This window comes from Stegostoma tigrinum, chromosome 37, assembly GCF_030684315.1.
Source record: "Stegostoma tigrinum isolate sSteTig4 chromosome 37, sSteTig4.hap1, whole genome shotgun sequence".
Taxonomy (NCBI): Eukaryota; Metazoa; Chordata; class Chondrichthyes; order Orectolobiformes; family Stegostomatidae; genus Stegostoma; species Stegostoma tigrinum.
This window is the reverse complement of record NC_081390.1, coordinates 6,558,739-6,573,662: the sequence shown is the minus strand read 5'-3', so window position 1 is coordinate 6,573,662 and position 14,924 is coordinate 6,558,739. Positions and strand designations below refer to the sequence as shown.

The 14,924-nt window shown below is 41.2% G+C and overlaps 1 protein-coding gene across 1 annotated transcript in view; it reads right to left on the bottom strand.

The window, feature by feature from the left end:
- The window catches only part of sec31b (SEC31 homolog B, COPII coat complex component), a 92,077-nt gene extending 82,144 nt beyond the window's left edge, over nucleotides 1-9,933 (bottom strand). The window contains exon 1 of the mRNA XM_048563519.2: nucleotides 9,848-9,933. The gene's annotated coding sequence lies outside the window, so the exon portion shown is untranslated. The remainder of the gene's footprint in view (nucleotides 1-9,847) is intronic.
- Nucleotides 9,934-14,924: the final 4,991 nt, after the last annotated feature.

Genomic DNA, 14,924 nt, shown 5'->3' with positions numbered 1-14,924 from the left:
TCATGTCTCGGTGACCATTTAAGATACAGTCTTCATGTAAACACTGTCTGCAGAAAGGATGCAGAAAGCCATTTTTCCCGAAGTTGGTTATGTTCCAGCTCTTGAGCTCAAACATAAGCATGCATTACTTGTGCAGTACTTAAATTCATGAGGTGACACAGGGAGCCATTGTTCATTCCAAAAAATGAACTAAAATATGAAAACAATGCTCATTTACTGCTTTATAAATGTCAATAAATAGGCTGCAAAGTTTCACAGGGACACTTAATTTGATATTGATCACGGTTTCATGGGTATGCAATCAGATAACTAAAAGGAACAGAGAGGACAGAGACTAAGTGGCTCAACGGAAACAGCAATAAACTTGTTTCCAAGTGGCCTGGAGCAAGCCTTCCTTTTTCAACTGAGAGGAGACTGTTAACAAGATCAGAAATAACCGAAAGATACAATTTGGAGTTCCTCAAGGGATCACTGAGAGAATACTAGTAATTTTCTTACCTTTGAGCAAGCCCATCATTTTAAAAGAATCAGTGGCCCAAGAAAGCAGAGAAACAAACTGACGATGCCATGCTGACTTCAACAGTAAATCTTCACACCTGAAGTCAATTCCATTCCAATACAAATTACCTCATTACTTGTGGCATAAGGGATAAAGAAGTACCAGTGGGCTGAATCACCTTGCTGGTACTGCGATGTTGTAGGCAAACAAAAGTAATTCTCTCCATTATCAGGCTGCTGATCAAAGCTAGTCTACAGAAACACTGAAAGTAGCAGTTCTTTAATGGGAAGGTAACACAAGCACTTCTTCCACAAACAGAGTCGTACTCTGTACCAACTGAGACAAAAACATTGTGACATCCCGTAGTCTTGCCTCCAACATTGTATCTTTAATGACATTCTAGATGTCAAATATTGAAAAACACTTCTTGAAAATGAAATAAAGTAGTAGTGAATTACAAAAAGCAACATAACATAATTTGCATGGTACAACACCCAGCAGGATGTGATATGAAATCATTTAACAATGTGCAACACAATAGGAGATTCACATTATCTCACGTTTATCAACATTTCAGTAAAATACAGAATAGGGACAGGCCATTTAGTCCAACTGAACAAGTCTTCACAGTCAAATAACAAATCCTTTATACCCTTCCACAAGTACTAATGTGACATCCCCTTAAATACAACTATCCTCTTCACCTCAGATAACTATGTGATAGTGAGTTTGTCATTTTAACTTATTCCTGATGACTTCCAATGCTGCATTGAAACATCTGTTACTTTACACTCTTGAATGTGTAGGACAATTTAATTCCCAGAGAAATTCAATATCACAGAGCCATAATATTTGAAGGCTGTTAAAATGTTCTTCAAATTAACAGATTGTTCAGGATTTTGGTGATACCACACCTGGAGCCCTACATGTAGTTTTGGTTTTCTGGTTGGGAATCTGGATGATGAATCTAGAACAATGGTATGGTCTCAGAATAAGGCACTAATCATTTCCATGGGAACTCAGAAATTGGAATAGAAAGGAATGAAGGGGTACCAGTGGGCTGAGTAACCTTGCTGGTACTGCAATGTTGTAGGTGAACACAAGTAATTCTCTCCATTATCAGGCTGCTGATCAAAGCTAGCCTATCAGAAATGGCCCATTGAACCTCACATCTGCCATTCAACTAGATGATCTTGGCACCATTTCCTGCACTTTTCCCATATCCCTTAATGTCTTTAGATATTGATAAATTTCTAGATATTGTCTTGAAAATATTTATTGGTTGAGCATCCACAGCTCCCTTGCGTAGAGAATTCCAAAGACACAGTGACTCAGTGGTTAGCACAGCTGCCTCACAGCGCCAGGGACCAGGTTCGATTCCACCCTCAGGTGACTGTCTGTGTGGAGTCTGCACATTCTCCCCGTGCCTGCATGGGTTTCCTCTGGGTGCTCTGGTTTCCTCCCATAATCCAACGATGTGCAGGCTAGGTGGATTGGCCATGCTAAATTGCCCATAGTGTTCAAGGATGGGTCTGGGTGGGATACCCTGAGGGTTGGTGTGGACTTGTTGGGCTGAAGGGCCTGTTTCCATACTGTAGGGATTCTACATATATTCACTCACCCTCAGTGAAAAAATCTTCATCTCAGTCCTAACTGGCTTACGTCTTAGCCGGAGACTATGTTCTCTGGTTTTACAGCCCCAGCCAGGGGAAACATCCTTCTTATATCTATCCTGTTGAACCCTGCAAGACATGTTTGTATGATTCTATAGATCATCTCTTGTGCTAAATTTCAAAGAATTCACACCAGGACCAACCCGTCATCCTATTAACCAGTCTGATGATCTTTCAATGAACTCCCTCGATGGGAGGGATATTCTTCCTTAGGACAAGGCGAGGAGAAATTTCTCCAAGGGTTATAAATCTTCAGAATTGTCTATCCAGAAGGCTGTGGATGTACTTGGGTTCAGATGCACAGATTTTTGGTTTTTCAGGAATGACTAGTTCTCTCAAGTGATGCAGCATGAAAGCCAGGAAGTGTTATTAGGGATAATGATCAGCCATTGCTGCAATCATTGGTGCAGAAGAGACTTGAGAGGCTGTCCAGTCTATCTTTGCTCATATTAGACAAGACAAAGTTCTTCTATCTAGCTTGAACGGCCATCTGCCTTTGGAGCTCAAACGTTTACTCATCAACACACATGTGCAATTTCAGTAGAATGTATTATTTAACTGAACAACCTACTACTCTTACCATTATACAACAGTACACTTTCTGATTTACTTTTTGCTAGCAGTTTTAAAATCTTTTATGTAATAACATTCCTAACCATCATGCGTTTTCAAATGCCTTGGATAGGATTTTTGTAAAACACAGTCTATCTTACACTTCAACATTTCAGCCTCAATCTTTGAATTCATTCATTAGCTACAAACATTTAGGTAACAAAATAATTGGAGAGAAACAGAAAGCTAAACATTTTGCGTAAACCTCTGAATCAATTATGAATACAATAACTTCACTGAAATGAGGCAAGCATAACCATAAGGAGAAAGTTGTAAGTTTCAAATGATTTTAAAACCCTTTAAACCTTCTCCATGATAACTGAAATTTTTGATGTTCAAAAAGGAGGATGACAAGCTTTCTGACATCACACTGACAGGAAGACAGCATCTTTGCCCTTTAAAATGAGGAAATGTAGGCCACAAAATGCAGCAGCAGGGGATACAGTCCAGAATAACAGCAGGCCATTTATGAAAGAGATGAGTTGGAATGTCAGCTTGGATGGTGGGAGGAAACCAGAGCACCCAGGGGAAACCCATGCAGGCACGTGGAGAATGTGCAGACTCCACACAGACAGTCACCCGAGGGTGGAATCGAACCTGGGTCCCTGGCGCTGTGAGGCAGCTGTGCTAACCACTGAGCCACTGTGTCTTTGGAATTCTCTACACAAGGGAGCTGTGGATGCTCAACCAATAAATATTTTCAAGACAATATCTAGAAATTTATCAATATCTAAAGACATTAAGGGATACGGGAAAAGTGCAGGAAATGGTACCAAGATCATCTAGTTGAATGGCAGATGTGAGGTTCAATGGGCCATTTCTGATAGGCTAGCTTTGATCAACTCAGAAGATTATGAATCTTTGGAATTCTTTCCAGATGGCTGTGGAAGCTTAGTGAATACATTCAAGACGGAGATCAATAATTTATAGGTGTTGACGATATCAAGGTCGTTGTTCAGGAAAATGGTATTGAGGTAGATCAGCCATGACTATATTAAACAGCACAGCAGGCTAAAGGGGCCAATCTGCTTCCATTCTCTGTGCATGGGAAACAAAAGGGATATGGAGGAACTAAAAGTGTGATCAAGGAGGAGGGTTATGAGGAAGTTTTGAGGCAAGTTATAATAAAAGATGAAAAGACCAGGCTTGTAGAAAACAAAAGTATTGCCACCAAAAAGGTAGTTATGAATGATGAGTAGAAGGGATGTTCCCTATTAATTAAACACATGTGGTTTCTTTGGAATCCAGATGTGGAAAACAGTTACATGTGTAATTTGTAATATAAAAATTCAGTACTTTAATAAACACCGCTGTCAGGCATCTGATCAAGTTACTCATTTACATGTCATGGGCATGTGAATCTTATCCATTTTAAAACATTAAGGTGAAAGGCAGAAACAAAAACTTTTGCTGACCATGGTGCATGTTTTACTTTCATGGCGATTGGCCATCTGCTGGAATGGTGTATTAGGTGAAAGCTTCAGATTTTGGTTGTGTGGGTACTCAATTAAGTCGGATAGAGTGAGTAGCTATTATTGATAGGAGCAATAACTGGTAGCTAACTAGGAGAACGCAAGCTAAATCAACAATGAATTGATCCAACATAACACGTGCTGTCATCCACTCTGTGACGTGATTGATGAACAGAAGCAGGGTTGACACATCATAGTGTGCAAGGCAAAACTGAGTAATTATTGAAGACCAAGTACTGCTCATAAGACAAAAATCCAGGCCCTGCCTAAGATATATATGTATAATTAACTTATACCAGATTCCCAGCCTCTGGTAAGAGAGACAGGTTACAATGTACATAGTAACGTTAGAAAATGTCTGATAAATAAATAAAAACACATCCACCTGTAATGTGCAAGGCAATTTCTATCTAAATTAGTGCACATGACTAGAACAGAGTCACCACTGCCACACCTGTGACTAGTCAACAAACTCTGCTGGCCAAGACTGTTCAAGTGCAGAAGTACAAGGCTAAAGTTATTAAAATAAAAAAGCCATTCAGATATTTGAAAAACCCAAATTTTGAGATGGACATACTGAGGCACATAGGCAATGAGAGTGCAGGACTCCTGTTTGAGTTTCAAGTAAGCTGGGCCTTGTTGACCGGGGAGGGGATGGGTAGAAGGGCACTGGAGGAGCTAAGAGTTAATGATTGGGCAAAAGATCTGACAGCAGAAGACATGTCACAAAAGCACCTACGCAGCAGAAATGAATAAAACCAGTTTTAGTTAGGAGTGGGAAGTGGAGAAACCAGTTTAAATTAGGGTGGGGAGAAAACTATACATGAAAGTTAAATGTGACACAGGTCCTGCAAGGGAAATTGATGAATATTTTTATTTTTATAAATAAATACAATATATGTAGATATTTAACTACAATGAAGTCCAAAAATTGCACGAGAGAGAAAGCCATTTCTTGCTGCTAAAATCTTCCTGATCTGGAGTTGATCTTGCCACATTCTTCAATCATAATCTTAATTACCACTTGTCCCTACCATTCTAATAAAATCAGTAAAACATCCAGCTGACCACAGTATTATTCTGCATGTGGGGCTGACCAAGAAAAATCAGCTAAATAATTGGTACTTAACAACTTAATACCAATTTGCAAAGTTGAGGTGTGTTGTATTTGAAGGGTCTAAGACATCTGGTTAATTCTGCCATTCACACAAGAGAAAATTAAGCAGAGGTGCCCACGTTTGCCGGTTCCAAGCTGGATGCTTACAAAGAACATGGAGCAAAAATACCAGGATACTGACGTGCTTTTTAAAGTTCTGCAAAAATAAACCAACCTGGCAATAGCAAAGAACATCCAAACAATGCACAAATTTTACAATCACCCCACGTTTAAGCCAACTCAACTGATACACTAAATATACTATTACATAATGAACAATTAAATGCGTTTTCTGATAACTTTGTAAAGATGTCAACTGCAGCATAGAATTGCTCCATAACACTTGGATATCCCTGGAAGCAGCAGATTATCCTGGAAATTTGCCAACATTAATTATAAAAAGAAACACATGCACATGAAACATAGCAGGTATATTTAAAATAAAAATCAGACTTGAGTTTCAGTCTAACGAGGAAAATCCAACAATACCATCAAGGAACAACTAAAATATCACCTCTACAAAACAAGGATCTAGGAAGTTTCCAGAAGCATTTTTACAACTGCAATGGGGAAACTTTTTTCACCAAAGAAGAAAATGCATTTATATTGGACCTTTCGCAACCCCAAACACTTCAAAGCAATTTCAAACCTGCGAGGTACTTTAAGGTTAAGTCACTCATGATATGAGAAAACATGTCAACAAACTTGCAGACAGAAAGGGCCATAGCAATGTAATAATGATTGAAGGGGACAAATTGGTCAGCACCCCAGTGAAAATTCTCATGCTCTTTCTCCAATAGTGCCATCAAGAGGTTTTACCTCAGGTCTTCCCAAATAATTTTTCAACATGATCCCTTTTAACACTTAGAAATTAACATGATCCCAGATGATAACAAAAAAAGCAGCATATTAACACACAGAATATAATTAAAGTTCACATTTTACAGATCAACAATTAACACGGCTGCATGAGATTACAGATTTAAATTATTTTGTAAAAATGTTGGTTTATTCCACTGATATTTCTGCTGGTGACAGAAGGTTTTCTGAATGCCCTCTCCACTCTCCAACACACATTATAATCAGCCTTTCTTCTCTCTTCCCATATCCAGCACCACACATACCATCAAACCGTCTTCCCTTCTGAACCCACACAATCAAACCCACTTTTCGCCGCCAACCAAAGAGAGTGTGATCAGCCCCTTGTGTCCTCTGCAAACACTAGTAAATAAGCTGATGGCAGCCAGCGCAAGCCTAGTGGAGCAGCAGTCCTGCATGTGACATTAAGCAGCGTTTAGGAAGGGAAAAACAGTGACTGGGCTGCCAAGGTCAGATTCAATTTTTAAAAAATTCAACAAGGGGAGGATAAAGTGCGGCTAAAGAGAATCAACGACTCAGGTGCTAAGCTTCTGCGCATAGTGTTAGCACTGGGCTCATGACACCATTCACTGTCTCCACAACACCACCTCACCACCATACCAGCCCCATCCCATTTTGGAACTGCTGTTTTACATCTGTTTGAAAGCACAGATGCAGATTGGGCCTCAGGTTAATATCTCAGCTGAAAGATAGCATCTCTAAACACAACACACTCTTAGCATTGCAGTGGAATAGCAGCAAGGCTTTTGTGTCAAGTGATCAAATATTAGTCATTAAACATTAGTCAAAAATTAATCAAAACAGATGTTGCAATCATGGGGTGATCAATATACATTGTACAGTGAACTGCTATTCACTGAAATAATTTTAAGTTGAAAAAAGTCAAATTCAGTTATTTGCATTATGCAATTTAAACAAAATACAAGTTTTTGTTTGCTAAAAACAAATCAACACATAATTCAAACAAAGCAATGCTAGATCAAAACTAGAATATAAACTTTACTTTATGTCAGCTGCCCAAAACACCCTCATGTTCCAGTGATGAACATAATCTTATAAGAGGACTTTGCAAAACAGAAATCCACATCTGAGGCACAACAATGCAGTGCTCTTAAATACAGTGCAAGACAACTCAGAGAACGATTGTGACCCAAGTTTAGTATCCAAGAGGGCAGGCTGTAAAACTGGAGATTTAGGCTAAAGGAGCATCAGAAAAATCTCTACCGAGGAAAAGAAGTCACAAGGCACCCCACAGGAAGGTAGGCACAATCGTCAGGGTAAGAGTCAACACAGCGATTGCAGACAAATCCCTGGAGAAAGAGCATTGACACTGGGAAGAGAACACAAATCTCAATAGGTCATTGGGACGAATGGGAGGGGGAGTTGAAATGGTTCGCGACTGGGAGGTGCAGTTGTTTGTTGCGAACCTAGCGGAGGTGTTCTGCAAAGCGGTCCCCAAGCCTCCGCTTGGTTTCCCCAATTCCCCAATGCATTGGGGAAACAAAGCGGAGGCTTAGGGACCGCTTTGCAGAATTGGGGAAACCAAGCGGAGGCTTGGGGACCGCTTTGCAGAACACCTCCGCTCGGTTCGCAACAAACAACTGCACCTCCCAGTCGCGAACCATTTCAACTCCCCCTCCCATTCCTCAGACGACATGTCCATCATGGGCCTCCTGCAGTGCCACAATGCTGTCACCCGAAGGTTTCAGGAACAGCAACTCGTATTCCGCTTGGGAACCCTGCAGCCCAATGGTATCAAAGTGGACTTCACAAGCTTCAAAATCTCCCCTTCCCCTACTGCATCCCAAAACCAGCCCAGTTCTTCTCCTCCCCGCAGTGCATCACAAAACCAGCCCAGCTCGTCCCTTCCCCCCACTGCATCCCAAAAACAGCCCAGCCTGTCTCTACTTCCCTAACCTGTTCTTCCCATCACCCATCCCTTCCTCCCACCTCAAGCCGCACCTGCATTTCCTACCTACCACCTCATCCCACCTCCTTGACCTGTCCATCTTCCCTGGACTGACCTATCCCCTCCCTACCTCCCCACCTATACTCTCCTCTCTACATATCTTGTTTTATCTCCATCTTCGGTCCACCTCCCCCTCTCTCCCTATTTATTCCAGTTCCCTCTCCCCATCCCTCGTCTGATGAAGGGTCTAGGCCCGAAACGTCAGCTTTTGTGCTCCTGAGATGCTGCTTGGCCTGCTGTGTTCATCCAGCTCCACACTTTGTTATCTTGGATTCTCCAGCATCTGCAGTTCCCATTATCACTGATACAATTTGAAACATAAATTGTTTCTCTCCCCAACCTGATAAGTGCTTTCATGCACGTTTTGATTTCACCTCATTCATGATCCAAAACATTTTTTACAGCAAATTAAATAGTTCCGAAGCATTCTAATGTTAGAAATATGGCAACAATTTCCACAAAGTTCCACATACATCAACATAATTAACCAAATCATTTGTTCTGCGTAAAAACAAAATATTGTGGATGCCAGAGATGTGAAGTGCAAATTGGTGGAGAAACTCAATAGGTCAGGCACCATCTGTGGAGAGAGAAACAATGTAAATGTCATTGGAATCAAAACATTAATTTATTTCTCTCCACAGATGATACTAGACTTGCTGAATTTCTTGAGCATTTCTGTTTTTATTTCTCTTGTTTTGGGAAATGGTTAAAGAATGTGTGTTGGCCAATCACCGCAATTCCAACCGAGATTGCAAACAAGGGCTCAACTTAATGTCTCATTGGAGATTATGGCACCTGCAAGCATGTGCCATATGTTACAGAATTATGTGATGTCCCACGCTAGGCTGTATCTGGAGAGAGATTTAAGGGCACAATCTTCTGACTTAGGAATAAGTGCTCTACCATCTGAGTCAAAAGATGACATCTTGAACGAGTCTTATTGGGGAAGAGGGGTGGACAGGCAGAGCGCTTAGCTGATGGCACAGTCAGCAAGAAAGGCAGGTTGGGGTGGAGAAAGAGACGGATAGGGGGCCAGGGAGGGGGTACAGAAACAAGGGAGATTGGGTGGACAAGCTTACGGGGGGAAACCAATGAAGAAATGGTTGAGCCTTTTAAATCCGATGCACTGAGTTACTGGGAGTCAACAGAATCAACAAAAGGGAGGGGTGTTGTCTGGCGAGCAGGCCCTACTGTGGGATAGGACATAGGCAACAAGTGATTAAGTTAAACCGCAGAATACGAAAGGATGGTGACGGGTCCTGGGCCACGTTGAGTTTTTAAAGGGTGGCTGTGGGTTTCAGCAAGCGGGCCCCGAGTCATTGAAGCAAAAGGGTGGCTGCAGACTGAAGCCTCTCAGGTCAGTCAGAGAGGAAGCGGGAGGGATCCAGCCAGACCTCTCTCACCGCCCCGCCAAATGCCGTGCTGTCACGGAGCAAGGTGCTCGACTACAGCCTCCTTCGAGCCTGGGCCTACAGTTTCAGGCTCCGCCGGCTAGTATAATGACTCCCTCCTCCGCACCTAAACTGTATGGCGGAACCCTTGAACTCCGGCTCCATCAGCCAGCACTGACTCATTGCCGCTTACCGTGAGAGGAAGCTGCCTATAAATCCCGCAGCAGCCACGATCGCCGCTCACACAGTGCTCACCGCGACGTGGCAACTGCGCCGGCGCCAAAACTCTTGGCTCTCACCCGCTGGGAATGGGACATGTGATCAGAGGGAAGGCCAAATCCGCCTGGATGCCATCTTGGTAAAGGAGTCAGGGACGCGTGTGGTGAGACCTGTCACCATCTTTCTAAAGGAATTTGTCAAGAATGGGGAGTAGCCATTTTACTAAAGGCAGTTCCAAAGAAGGGCCACTGGAACTGTAACGATCACTGCGCTTTCTCTCCCCGATGCTGACAGACATTCCGAGTTTGTCCAGCTATTTCCAATTTTGTTCCCAAAGGAAGGCACTGCTATGAGAGTCGGTGAGCTAACGTTATCTTCCACCATATTGATAAAGATGAGTGATTAGCATCATTAGCACCGCCCCAAACGAAAAAGTCAAGCGTGTTCAGAAGGGGAGACTCGCCTTCTGCAAGTGTCTCTTTGGAAGATGTTTGACACATACACCCTAAATACAAACAAACCAGCCTACTATCTCTCAACATGCAGAACAACTGCTTCAATTTCAGGATGCCCAGTTAAAATCTAGTATAGTTGGTTATCCTGTGTTTTAATAATAGAGGTAGATGAGGAAAGATAGCCAGAAGATCAAGATAAACTGAACAAAGACTGATTAGACCATGCTTCTTATGTAAATTTATAACCTAAGAGGTAATCAAAAGTTCCACGATGCATCATGTAAGCATAGCCATAGAGATGGACAGCAAGGAAACAGATCCATTGATCCAACTTGTCTAAGCCAACCAGACACCCTAAAGTAATCTCATCCTATTTCCCAACATTTGGCTCAATTCACTCTAAATCCTTACTATTCATATACCCATTCAGATGTCTTTTAAATATCATAACTGTACCAGTTTCCATCACTTCCTCTACCAGCTCATTCCATACATGCATCACTCTCTGCATGAAAATGTTGCCCCTTGGACCCTCTTAAATCTCTCCATTCTCACCTTAAACCTATGCCCTCTAGTTTTGGACTCCCCCACCCTGGGGAAAAGACCTTGTCTATTTACCATACCCAAGCCTCTATAAGGTCACCTCTCAACCTCCAATACTCCAGGGAAAATAGCCCCAGTCTATTTAGCCTCTCCCTATAGCTTAAAACCTTCAACCCTGGTAATATCCTTGTAAATGTTTTCTGAACCCTTTCAAGTTTCACAACAGCCTTCCTACAGCAGGGAGACCACAACTGCATGCAGCATTCCAAAAGCGACCTAACCAATTGCCTGTACAGCTGCAACATCCCTCCCAACTCCTATGTTCAGTACACTGACCAAGAAAGGCACGCATACCAAACACTGCCTTCACTAGCCTATGTACCTGCGACTCCACTTTCAACAAACTAATGACATACTCTCCAAGGTCTCTTTATTTAGTAACAAACCCCAGGATCTTACCAGTAAGTGTATGAGTACTGCACTGATTTGCCTTTACAAAATGCAGCACGTCACATTTATTTAAACTCCATCTGTACTCCTCATCCCATTGGCCCATCAGATCAAGATCCCGTTGTACTGTGAGGTAACCTTCTTTGCTGTCCACTATACCCCAAATGTTGGTGTCTTCTGAAAATTTACTAACCCTACCTCTTACGTTCACATCCAAATAATTCATATAAAAGACAAAAAGTAATGGACCCAGCATTGAACCTTGTGGCACACCACTGGTCACAGGCCTCCAGCCTCCCACCACCACCCTCTGACTTATACCTTTGAGCCAGTTCTGTATCCAAATGGCTAATTGTCCCTGTCATAGTTTTTACAGCCAAGAAAGAAACCCTTCAGCACGCTGTGTCAATGCCAGTCATCAAAAATCCATCTACTCCAATCCTATATTCCAGCACTTAGCCAGTAGTTTTGTATGATTTGCATTCAAGTATTCGTCTAATTAGTTCTTAAACGTTTGAGGGGCCCTGGATCTACCACCCTTTGAGGCAGAGAGTTCCGGATAGTAGTGAGGTGATGGCCTATTGGAATAATTGTCCAGTAATATTCTGGGGAGCAGGGTGGAATTTGAATTCAATAAATATCTGGAATTAGGAGTCTATTAATAACCATGAAATCATTGTCAATTGATTTGAAATAAAAAAACCCATCTAGTCCATTAGTGTCCTGTAGGGAAAAAAATTGCGGTCCTTATCTCGTCTGGCCTACACGTGACTCCAGACTCACAGCAATATGGCTAATACTTAACTGCCCTCTGGCCAATTAGGGCTGGGAAATAAATGCTGGCCTAGACAGTGACATTGACATCCTGGGAATGAATAAAAAAGAGCCACTATCCTCTGGGTAAAAAACATTCTCAAATCCCTTCTAAATCTCCTGTGTCTTTCGTTAAAAGTGACCCCTAGAAACAGGAACTCGAGGGACAATTTCACCTTATCTAATAACTCTATAGCCCTCAAAATATTGTACACCTCAGTCAGATCCCCCCTTCAGCCTTCTCTGCTCGAACAAAAATCCCAGCCTATTCCATCTCATAGTTGAATTATTCCAGCCTAGGCGATGTCCTGGCAGTTGTCTCTGTATACTCTCTAATAAAATCACATCCTTCCTACAGTATGGTGACCAAAACTGCACACTTCAGCTATGGCCTAATTAATATCATACACAGATCAATCACAACCTCCTTAATCTTGTATTCAATGCATTGACTAATAAATGCAAGTATCTTATATGCTTTCTTAAGCATAAAAAATCTGACACTGAACACATGGAACATGAGTGCAGACAACAAAGTGTAGAGCTGGATGAACACAACAGGCCAAGCAGCATCAGAGGTGGACTTAAGAAGTGCATGAGAGGGTAGAGACATTAAGGGACATTAATTTGATGGCTTTAGGCTGAGGTAGTTAAAGATATGGTTGCCAGTGGTGCATCAACTGTGACAATAGAAATGATTGTCAAGTCTTGACTATCTTACAAAAAAGTTTTGATATGTTAAAGCATCACATTATTTGGTTTGTTATTTGCTTATTAATTTGGGGCTATCCAGATTTCTTTCAACACACTTATACTATAAAATGATGAGGTTCTTGAGTAGATTTGTAGCTCGGGTTGTGGATGCTGTTCTTAGTTTGCTCGCCAAGGTGGTTCGTTAGTTCACAAATGTTTCATTACCCTGCTGGGTAATATCATCAGTGCAGCTTCCAATGAAGAGCTGTTGTGTTTTCATGCCTGTTATTTAAACTCAGGGGTCTGTTGGAGTTGATTACCTCATTTCTGGTTTTTCTTATAACCACCACTGCAAAGAAAAAAATGGAAATGAGGTAATCAATTCAAATGGATCTCAGTTTTAAAAAATCAGGCAGGAAAACACAACAGTTTTCCATCGGAGGTTGCACTGATGATCTTACCCAGCAGGGTAATGAAACTTCTGCGAACTAAAAGAATCAGCACGGCAAGCAAACCAACCACAGTATAAAATGATAAGATTACCACTTATAGCTTGTGAAAAACTGGTAGTTTGATCAGTTTGTTTTTGAATAGTTAAATTATGTTTGTTGTTGGATTTCCAAGTCAGAATGACATGTGGCTTTGTGGAGAACTTGCAGGTAGTGGTGTCTTTTTGTAACTGCTAAACTTATTCTTTTAGGTACAGTTTGAAGGTTTAGTAGATGTCATCTAAGCAGCCTTGGTGAGTTGCTGTAGTGCATATTGAAAATGATATTCCCAGTAGCCACTATGTCAGTGAAGGGACTCAACATTAAGGTATAAGATAGGGGGCTAATCAAACAGGTTGCTTTGGCCTGGATGACGTCAAGCTACTTGAGGTTCCAAGTGGAAGGGTTAATTGATAAGTCCTGGGCAAGAAAATGGATCAACTTTTCCACTGAAACACCCAGATAATAAGATTTCCTCTTACATTTTTCTTTCAGTAAACAAATTTAAACTTGAGCATTGCTCTTTTTCATATTTAAGCCAAGCTACTGGCCTGAGCTTGGCAAAATGCCAGGACTTCAAAGCAAGGTAGTTTAGAATTCCAATTTCCAGAAGTTCATATCACTCCTAAATCAACCTTAACCCACCACTGTAAGTGTTAAGTTGATTGATACAATGCAATATTTAAAATTCACAAATGCACTTCTTTCTAAAGGGCCACTATTTCACAGCAAGCAGTATCCTGCCCCAATATGGAGTGCTGTGTGAATACACCGCTGAAATACCAGAGATACAGACTACTTGTTGCTCAAAGGTAGTGACATATAAACAAATTAATATCTTATGCAATCTAAAAGCCTGGTCTTCTTAAAAATGTTATTTTATTTAGAGATAATGCTAAGTAAATCTGACTTTACTTGAAACCTGTACAGATCAATGGATACAAGTTCAGTTAAAATAGTGGAATGTTTATAACAAATTAAGAGACAAATTTTCTGGGCAAAGGAACAGTTTGGTTAATGATGGCGCAGAAATATAAATACAGAAAACAGAGAAATCTAATTCATTTATTAAAACCTGCACTTAAGTATCTACGTCCCCATTCAAACAAACTATCTACAGTTATTAGAACCCAAATAGCCTGGTGGATTACATATATGTGATGTCCTTATTCTAAGTGAATCTCTGCCTACATTTCTGGAATACTTTTTGTAGCAAATCTACTATGTGTGCGCTTCTAGTGAACAGTTCTGTACTTGAGTAGGATCTATATTTTTCTCCAGTGTTGACTAAAACAGCACATTGGATTTAATCCAGTTGCTTATGACAATCTAAAGGTGAAGGGCGAGTAAGATTTTTGATGGATAATGGAGTCAAGGGATAACACACTCATAATGGAAGTGTGAGTACAATCAGACTAGCAATGACCTTACAACAATGGCAGAGCAGACTTGAAGGGCTGAATGGCCTTAGAATTATTTTCCTTTCTAAGAAAGTGTACAAGAGGAGATCCACCATTAAGACGAGACAGCCTGCCTGTATGAGGGGGGAGATGGAACATACTGCAAACTTTACTGTCACACTTTGCTAAACCTATCAAAACTTCATTGA